We start from the raw sequence: 9,727 nt of genomic DNA on the forward strand, positions 1-9,727 counted from the left end.
CTTCAATAGACTGGCGGTGTGTTCGTAAGTGGGATAATTAGCCAACACGTAGGGCCTGGGTAGAGAGAAGGAAAAACAAATGGCTGGAGATAGTCACAAACATATTGAAGAGTCTGAATGATGAAAACTAAGCCTTCTCCAAATATAGATGTGATCAATCAACGAGAACCAAGTATCACCTCTTAAAATCCAATATTAAAACCAATATTTAAGAGGAATATCAAGCAATAGCAGGAAAAGTTCAATAGGATATTTATGAGAAAATACTAATATTTGGTTTTAAGTCCTTACGGAGCCACTTATACACCCACTTATATCCCCACTGTGTGACCTGCAAGAGACACTTAACCCAAATTTGTAAAACTGTAGATTATAACCCTGTCCTACCTAATTTATGAACATGTTATGGAGAAATACAACAAAGATAACTTATGTTAAAGTGCTTGAAAATGGTAATAGGTATACAAAATACAAGTTATTACTTATCATAGAAGTCTAGTGGAAATAGTTTTTCTAAGGTTTTAAAAGTTTGGTGGATTAAATTCACTGAAGTAAAATGCTCTTTTTCTTCCATTTTCCCCACATAAACACTTGGAAATACTTACTAACACAAAAGCTGGCATGTTCTCTCTCATTTGGAGAAAACAATTACCCCCCTGGGTTTCCAGTGGAACTGAAATTAGTTTGACTGTTTTAGTTTAAGATTATCAACAAAAATATCTCCAAATTATGCAGTTTCTATGCCAAAACACATTCTTTATTCCATATAGCTGTAGGAATGTATAATAAGTGAACAACTGCTGGGCCACAAAGGAGAGTCAGGATAATGCAAAATATTTTTAACTTATTCCTGTTGAGTGGTAGATTCAAGTATATTATTTTATTTAGCAACAGAATATTACTATAAACAGGATAAAGAGGGGGCGGTACTAAATAATTGTTTCAGAAAACATACATGTAATAGGTAAGTCCAGTAGATAATCTGTCAGCTGTTTAACAATAACAACAATAACTGTAGTAATCATATATTTATGCAGTCCTTACCATGTGCAAGGCATTGCTTTAAGCACTTTCTATATGTTAACTACTTTAATATTCACAATGATCCCATGGGATTGGTAATAGTATCTTCATTGTATAGATGAGAAAACTAGGCACAAAGAAATCAGATAACCTGTCAAAGCTCACACAGTTATTAGGTGGCTGAAGTGGAACTGGAATCTAGAAGAGTGACTCCAGAGGCTGTGTATTTAATCACTAGGCTATTTTTCTGAGCAATGAATAATTCATATGCAGTAAGATGCAACAGCTAAAATATAATCATTCATCAGCAATTTCCAAAAACAAACACTTTAAAATTTATTTTATTTATCTTAAGTTATAAAGGAATTTTTTGAAATTGCTATTTTTAAAATTTAAGACTTCTAAAGAATTACATAGCAACCTGAGATGGGTCTACAGCTTTATGTGCATGTGTGTATGTAAGTAAGCGCACACACACACACTTCCGTGACTAGTGTCAAACAGCACAGTTTTCTGAAAAAGGTGACTACTCAATCACATTCATAACAAATTCTTAAGACTTACAGGGATGTTTATCTGACTGAGATGATCCAGGGTTACTTCTGTTGAATTATGGAGATTTAACTCTAACTTCCAAATGGGGGTTTCCCTCATAGCTGGTAAAGAATCTGGGTTCAGGAGTCAATCCCTGGGTTGGGAAGATCCCCTGGAGAAGGAAATGGCAACCCACTCTAGTATTCATGCCTGGAGAATCCCATGGGCAGAGGAGCCTGGCAGGCTACCGTCCACGGGGTCCCAAGAGTCAGACACGATAGCAACTAAACCACCACCACCAGATGGGTAGATAGAGCCACTGACTCAATGGACATGAATTTGAGCAGACTCTGGGACATAGTGGAGGACAGAGGAGCCTGGCAGGCTACCGTCCACGGGGTCCCAAAGAGTCAGACGTGACTTAGTGACTGAATAACAATTTTAACTTCTGCCTCTAACATCCCCCAGATCAAAAGAATAAGGTTAATTTGCAAAACATAACTGCGCTAAGTCCAAAATAAACAGAGGACAAAATAAACTTCCTAGTATCAAAACTGGTTAATAGGACAGGCCCTCAAACAACTGAGAGAAGCCACATATAAAGTTCAAGTGGACAATACTCTCAAGGACTAAGTCATGTGTTTAGTTTCACTTGTAAAATCTACGTAAAACCTCTAGCAAAGTGCACAACGTATACAAGGTTAATAGGATTCTAAGTAATAAAAATAAATGATGTTAAGGTCTATGCCTGGGTGGATTTATACACAAAATAATGAAAGGGAAAGCAAAAGATGTCTACTTTAAGCATCTACTATTTTTTTAGGTATAATACTAATCACTTTGCAACATTTACCTAATATATTCTTCATAGTAACCATTTTAGGTAGGTATCATTCCCATTTTGTAAAAAATAAAATTAAGGTCTAATATCTTCAGATGGCACCACAGAATAGAATACAAGGCTAAGAAAGGCTCCGTGGCTTAGCTGGTTAAAGCACCTGTCTAGTAAATAGGAGATCCTGGGTTCAAACCCCAGTGGGGCCTGCCGGTGTTCTATTTAGGCTCTGGAAGTTGGTGAAGGACAGGGAAGACTGGCGTGCTGAGATCCATGGGGTCACAGAGTCGGACACGACTAAGTGACTGAACTGAAATGAGTATTATACAACCTACATAAACGAAATAACTAGTAAACTTAAGAGCCATACTGAAAGAAATCTGATTTGGTCTTGTGTCCTGAAATAATTTTGAAATTTTTTTACATTTATTCCACTTTCTGTACAATCAGATCCTCAAGATCTATCAGAATACTATCTCTATACTGACCTGGAAGCATAGCTACTACAGTTACCCTTTATTGAGCGCCATGTTTTGTATGAGGTAGTTCACATGCATTAACTGGTTAAATGAACTCTACGAAAACAGCTTCCACTTCACAAATGAGCAAATAAGTTCAGAAAAGTTAAGCAGCACAGAGGTTACAAGAAAACACAGAGAACAAAATCTGAAGTTCATTCAACTCTGCAACCAACAGTATTGTTATTATGCCAGATGGATTATTTTTAAAATTGTTAATTTCTTTTCCCAGATCACTTCCAAAAAATAATTAGGATAGTGCCTAACATGTGTCAAAGAATGTCCACATTATGTTCCTACTTAATCCTAATACTTTTATGAGGAATGGAGGGCAATGTTTATCAATATCTTATTTCACAGGCTAAAAAAAGAGGTTCAGAAAAGTTGTGAAGAAAGCACTTTTTCTATTATTCAGTGTTGTTGTCAACCTCCTAGAAATAGATGTTACTGGAAATGTATGTACATAAATCTTTCAACATTTTGTTTGCATATATCACTAATTTTACTGAAAAACAAACACACACAAAAAAACTCCAGTGAAGAATGTGTTTCACTGATGAAAATAAGTCTCTAAGAGGATACACCTATTCTCAAATCTATTACAGTGTTCAAAGGCATTAAAGGTTTCCTCTCATTTCTGAACTATATCATAAACTCCAAAGATTAAACTTTTAAAAACTTAAACTGCAACAGAAATGTAGTGATGCTTGTGACAGACTTAAAGTCTATTTTTTTCCTGATAATACTATAGGCACCTGTGCTCTCTTGTTTAATATTTGCATGGAATACTATTTTGCCACTCCTCCACTTTTAGCCTATGTGTGTCCTTTAATATAAAGAGAGTCTCTTGTAGATAGCATATAGTTGGGTCTTGCTTTATTATCCATTCAGCCACTCTGTGTCTTTCGGAGAGCTTAATCCATTTACACTTAAGGCAATCATTGATAGGCAAGGATTTGCTTTTGCCATTTTGCTGTTTTCTGTTTTCTATTTTGTCCCTCTATTCCTCTCTTGTGATCTTCCTTTGTGCCTTGTTGATTTTTTGTAGTAAGATTCTTTAATTCTTTTCTTTTTTAATTTTGTGTGTCTTCTTTACACGTTTGTGTGTGTGTGTGATTATCATGTGGTTGGTTAAAATGTCCACTTCCCAAAGTGATATACAGATTTCCTATTAAGCCCATCAAAATCCCAATGACATTTTTTACAGAAATAGAAAAAAAAATCATAAAATCATATAGAACCACCAAAGACTCAGAATAACCAAAGTGATCTTAAAAAAGAGCAAAAAAGCTGGAGACATCATACTCCTGATTTCAAGCTAAACTATAAACCCACAGCAATTAAAACAGTATGGTACTGGGATAAAGACAGAAAAAGAGCAGTGGAACAGAATAGACAGCCCAGAAATAAAGTAACACACACAGAGTCAACTGATCTTTGAAAGGGAGTCAAGAACATACAAAGGGGGAAAACCAGTCTCTTCAACAAATGATTAGGAAAATTATATATCCACATGCAAAAAAAAAAAAAGAAAGAAGAAATCAAACCCTTAACTTACATTATACATAAAAATCAAGTCAAAGTGGATTAAAGATTTAAACATAAGACCTGAAATTGTAAAACTCCTAATAGAAAATATAGGGGGAAATCTTGACATTGGTCTTGGCAATGATTTCTTAGATATGACACTGAAAGCAAAAGCAATGAAAGCAAAAATAGACAAAGTGGAACCACGTCACATAGAACCACATAGAAAGGTTCTTCAGTGCAAAGCAAACAATCAACAACAAAAAGACAATCAATGGGATGAGAGAAAATACTTGCAAACCTTATCATCTATTATAGTACTTCTTTCATTGTAATAAGTAAATGTCAGTTTTTCCGCCTATGAACTTGGGTCAGGAACTAGGTTTTTGTTTATCTCTGGACATTAGACCTTCAATAACATTTGTTAAATGGATGAATACTCACAAATTCTGGTTGTCTAAGGATCTTCACATAATTAAACTCAAAGTATATCATTCAGAGATAAATAATACTCTCATAACCCCAACAACAAAAAATTGAGTTTCTCTCCTTTTTCATTTTTGTAAATAAATTTCTAGCTAGTTAGATAATCTGGGATTGGGAGGACAATATCTTTCTTAATTTCTAAAAGGGTGTTCCTCAAACTAACTTTCTCCCACCAGGGCCTCAATAATAAGTAAAAAGCACAATTGCTTGGGGTCCGCTACTCTCAAGGTGCTTATTATGGTCACATACAAATTAGGACAAGAGCAACATAGGTTTTTTGTTTATTTTGATCTGACTTCAAAAATCCATTTTCAATTCTTGAGTTCTCCCAAGTTTTATATCTTTAAATGATTTCTGGACATTTTCCTCAATCTCGCCTCCACCCTCGTAAAAACTGATCAATATTGAGTATATCCCATCTTGGTTTCCTGTTCACAAAAGTCCTTCCCATCTTGGTTTCCTGTTCACAAAAGTCCTTCCCATCTTCCAGTGTCCAGCTAAAAGGCTGCCTCATTTAATGCAGCTCCAAGCCTGTGGTTCTCTTTGTGGTCCATTTTAGCATTCATCATATCCCATCAAAGTTTTTGCAATCTTGTACACAATCTCTAGTTAACAGCATTTGGAGTTTTCTGAACAATCATTTTCTCTCCCATTTTCATGCTTTTACAATAAGTTCTGTTGCATCAAGCTAGCATACTCTATGCTCATTCTTGTATTATTTTATCACAGAAGTTACCAAACCACTATAAATGCTGGAATATATTGTTTTGTCTCTCTCAATAGATTCTTTGTGCTTATGGGAAGATACATTTAAAAATTTTATACTCTATATCTAACACAGTGCTCAATAAATATGTGATAAATGGGTGAATGAGTGGTTGAATGTGTAACTAGCCTAAGTTTCTAAGATAACATAAAAATAAACATAATAGTTGTAAAATGATTGAGTCACTTTGGAAAGCAATTCTTCAAAATGTTAAACAAAGAGTTTCCATATGACCCAACAATTCTACTCTTAGGTGTATATTCAAGGAAAATAAAAACATATATCCATCACAAACTTCACAAATGTTCATAGTACCAGCATTTTTCATAATATCCCCAAAGTGAAAGCAATGAAAACGCCCACCAACTGAATAGATAAACAAAATAAGATATATCCATATAATAGATTATTTTTTAGCAATAAAAAGAAATAAAGTACCGACACATGTTACAACAGGTATGAGTCCTGAAAACATTATGCTAGATGAAAGAAGCCAGACAAAAAAACTCACATATTATATAATCCCATGTATATGAAATGTCTAAATGTCCAGAGTAGGCATAGAAACAGAAAGCAGATCAGTACGAGTTGTGACAAGGGAAAAAAGGCATGGGGAGCAATTGCTAATGGATACAGGATTCTTTCTGGGGTGATGAAATATTTTATAATTAGCTAGTGGTTACAGTTGCACACCTCTGTGACTATACTGAAAACCACTCAACTGTATACTTTTAAAGGGTGAATTTTATAGCATATGAACTATCTCAAAAAAGCCATTATTAGGAATGAGCACAATAATGAGAATTCTCTCCTTTTGGTCCAGATTTTTAATCTAGGGCTTAATCTTTGAAATCAGAATACAACTCTGCTGCCGAAAACTTCCTGATCTACATCGATCAATTACACAATTGTAAAAATGTTGGAACATTAAAAGATCATTCTAAATTAACCTCTTCCTCAATATAGGAAAGAAAACCGAGGTCTAAGAAGGATAGATGACTTAAACAAGGTTATATAACTAGTAGTGAAACCAGGGAAGACACACTCTCAGTCCAATGATTTAATTTTTTCCTTAGCTGAATTAACATTTTCCTTCCTGAAATTCCTAGGATTTTTTTAAGAGAAAAATTACATTAAAAAGAAGGAGACAGACCAATTTATCTTTCATATTGTCTAATAACTATTGCTAGATTGTAGGAAATATTAAAAAAGAGGTTAAGAGAATAAACTATGGCATCTTTCTGCTTCTTTCAATGAGAAAAGGCAGCTATTAGTACTTAGAGGTTTTACTCTTGAAAGATAATACAACATAAGAATTCATCATAATAGTTAGGGAAAACAACAAAGACTACTCTTTCCTCAAGGGAATGGAAATAGACACTTAGCAAAGATGTTAAGTATGTGGAAATTTATATTTGATCCTTCAGGGAGATGTCAAATTTAATTCAGAGGAAAATGTCTCTTAAATATTTTCTAAAGTTCCCCTTTGAGACCCATTTTTTGGTGGCCTTTGTATGATAATGGCAAATATAGGTGCAAAGTAATATATATATATATATTTTTTTGTACTTACTCAGGAAATTTTCTATGATAGCAAATATTTTCTTTAAAGTTCATATTTGCTCTTTTTACCAAGGAGCCTGGGCTTCCCTTGTGGCTCAGCTGGTAAAGAATCTGCCTGCAGTGCGGAAGACCTGGGCTCAATCCCTGGAGAAGGGAAAGGCTACCCACACTCCAGTATTCTGGCCTGGAGAATTCCAGGCATCATACAGTCCATGGGGTCACAAAGAGTCGGACATGACTGAGTGACTTTCACTTCACTTCACTGATCTTCCCAGGTGGTGCTAGTGGTAAAGAACCTGCCTTCCAATGCAGTAGACAGGAGGCTCAGGTTCATTCCCTGGGTCAGGAAGATCCCCTGGAGGAGGCCATGGCAACCCACTCTAGTATTCTTGCCTGGAGAATCCTATGGACAGAGAAGCCTGGTGAGCTGCAGTCTGTAGGGTCTCAAAGAGTCAGACATGACTGAAGGCATGTAGCACACCAAGAAGCCACTTTTAAATAGGGGAATTTTTCATTTGTTTCCATCAAGGAGGAAAAGATATTAAGTTTTATTGATGTATGATTTTTTAAAAAACCATCATTCAATGCTGACCTTCAAAAACTTATACAAAAAATCATCAGAAAACTTACAACCAGAGGGTAGCTGAGTGATTGTGGAGTCCAGTATTTTCCCGACTCTGTCAACATGTGTCTGCAGATGGCATTTCAGAGGAAGTCTCAGGAGTTGGGGGAGAGGAATGGGAGGGGAAAGATAACCATAACAGCAAACACTGTTACACACTCAATTTAGTTTAGGAAAGTCTGGGTTAATCAATAAATATTTAATGAGCACCAAGTATATATCAGACTTTCTATTAGATGCTAGAGCGAAGCATGTTTATGCCAGGATTTCTTACAGCCTCAAACATGCTAATGTTTTTACTAAGGTGACCATATGTAGTTTGCCTGAACAATTTACCAGTTTTTTTCAGTATTACTAGCAACCCCTTTTTATTCCTGTCATCTTACCCATGACTCTCTAAGTTTGAGTGGTACACAGATTTTTCCTAAACTTACATGACCAATGAAAATACTTGTATCTACATTCCTAAAGCCATCTCTTAGAACAGCAGTCTACAAACACGGTTCAGGAAATGCTGACCTATTCTGTTCCCTCCACTGATAACTGAGGAAACCAGGACCAGAGATCTGTAGCCTAGGATACCTGGCTCCTGTCTCTGATGTGCTTCCAATACATTGCAGATTGCCACAGATAAAACAATCAACATGAAGCTGAAAAGTCTTATTATTAGATTAACAGGTATTACGTACTTTCTCCAATTAGAAAAATAAATTGCCCAATTTACATACCAATTCCAACTTAAATAGAGTTCAACTCAAGTATTTTAAGATCATAACTATAAAATTAACCAAAGATGGAATCAATGAGAAAACATTATCTTGTAGTCAACTCTTAAAGTTTGTAAGTCAAGTTTATCATTTCCTATTCTCTGCATTTCTTCTACTCTCTCTAATAAATATAAGGTAACTGATTTCTTCGTATCTTCAAAGCCTAACTGTCCTCAGATGTGTTTGGAGCCAGGGTAGAAGGGAGAGGGGGAAGAAGCTAATTTTATCAACCAACAACTTTTGAGTACAAAGAGTTATGCTCTAATATTTCCTCCCCTTTATGGTTCCCAGGTTTTTTTTTTTAAAGTAAGGTTGCTACTTTCATGGGCTATTTGATACCTATGAATACTCTAAAGAGATTAAATTACAACATAAATCCCTTATTCTTTATGAGTTTCTACAAGCTTCTTAACAAAGGCTATTTTCTGATTCTGGTTCCACCAAAAGTTTTGACTCTAGGAAAAAACAATGCAAAAAAAAAATCTATCTTTAAAAATCAGTTATTCATATCTGGGGTCACATTTGGCCATTCCTATTTCTCACTATCTGTTAGGCATTTTAGGTAACTTAGCTAGCTCTTTTAGAGAAGAGGGAGTAAAGGATTATAGAAACTTTAAAAAGAAAACTATATCTTAGGAGCTAAGACATTAATAGCCTTTTCTTAGGGAGCAAACAGTAGAAAATACTAGTTAAAATAGAGTTTAAACTCCTGGGAAATTCATCTCTGTATATGTTTTTTTGCCTATGACCAAGAAACAAAAGTTAATAATAAAAATAATCTTAGTCAGATAACCAGTCGAGCAAATGGAAAGAAAATTACAAGGTGATGAAGGCAGAAGAGCATGTTTAGAGAGAATATGTTCTTGGATTTGTAGCTGGTGACATGAGAGACATGTGACAGGACAGCCTTCTCATAATCAGAATGGAGGTTTTGACTGTGTTGCAGAACTGTGAGAATATAGCACTCTCTACTGTGATTGGAAAAAGAAGGCTTGCCCATGATACTTTATCATTTGAAATAATAAAGTCTAACTACTGTGCTCAATTAGAACCACCTGATTAAAAAAAAATAAAAGAGTACAGGTA

General features: G+C 35.1%; 1 non-coding gene across 1 annotated transcript; it reads left to right on the forward strand.

Moving 5' to 3' along the window:
* Positions 1–2,527: 2,527 nt before the first annotated feature.
* Positions 2,528–2,601, forward strand: TRNAT-AGU (transfer RNA threonine (anticodon AGU)). The gene has a single exon. It is a non-coding gene; the product is annotated as a tRNA-Thr (tRNA).
* The last annotated feature ends 7,126 nt before the right edge of the window (positions 2,602–9,727 follow it).

This window comes from Bos grunniens, chromosome 3, assembly GCF_055505025.1.
Source record: "Bos grunniens cultivar Pamir isolate PY7600 chromosome 3, Bosgru_T2T1.0, whole genome shotgun sequence".
NCBI classification, from domain to species: Eukaryota; Metazoa; Chordata; class Mammalia; order Artiodactyla; family Bovidae; genus Bos; species Bos grunniens.